We start from the raw sequence: 823 nt of genomic DNA, 5'->3' as shown, positions 1-823 counted from the left end.
TGTGACCAGCTGCAAACAGCCATCATCCCCTCACCCAGGCTGGCCAGGCACCCCAGTGGGGACCCCCACCCTGATCCAGGACACCCTTCAGGGCAAACCAGCCGGCACCCACCTGTGCACCAGGTCTCCACCCTATATAGCAAAAGGGTAATATGCTTCTCAGCACCGCGAGGCCTCCCAGCACCAGGATAAGCATGACGGGGCAGCACCCAAACCCGCTGATTGCCCTGCGGCTCTGTGTGTTAAAGGGGGCGGGGCCACAACCTCCCTATCCACTCACCTGTTTCTGACAGGGGAAGCTGCACAACCACCTGATGAGCCCTGCCCTGTGCCTGATAGGGGGGAACTTCCCAATCCCCTGATGGCCATGCGGCTGTGTGTGTGACAGGGTGCAGCACCTTAACCACCACCCCCCAAGGGCCCTGCTCTGTTTGTGACGTGGTAGAGCCATAATCTCCCCATCGGCCCTGACCTGAGTGTGACAGTGGCGGCGCCCCAACCCCATGATCAGCCCTGCTCTTTGGGTGATGGAGGGCGGCACCTCAAACACCCCCCATGGGCCCTGCTCTGTGTGTGACGGGGTAGAGCCATAACCACCCCATTGGCCCTGCCCTGAGGGTAACAGGGTGCACCACCCCAACCCTCTGATCCACCCTGCTCTGTGTGTGACAGAGGGCGGTGCCCCAACTCACCTATCGGCCCTACTCTGTAACTAAAAGAGGGGAGCTCCTCAACCCCCTGAGGGGCCCTGTTCTGTGTGTGACAGGGGGAAGCTCCCCAACCCCTTGATGGGCCCTGCTCTGTGCGTGACAGGGTATGGAGA

The sequence above is a fragment of the Myotis davidii genome, unplaced genomic scaffold (genome assembly GCF_000327345.1).
Source record: "Myotis davidii unplaced genomic scaffold, ASM32734v1 scaffold943, whole genome shotgun sequence".
Classification (NCBI taxonomy): Eukaryota; Metazoa; Chordata; class Mammalia; order Chiroptera; family Vespertilionidae; genus Myotis; species Myotis davidii.
This window is presented reverse-complemented; position numbering follows the sequence as displayed.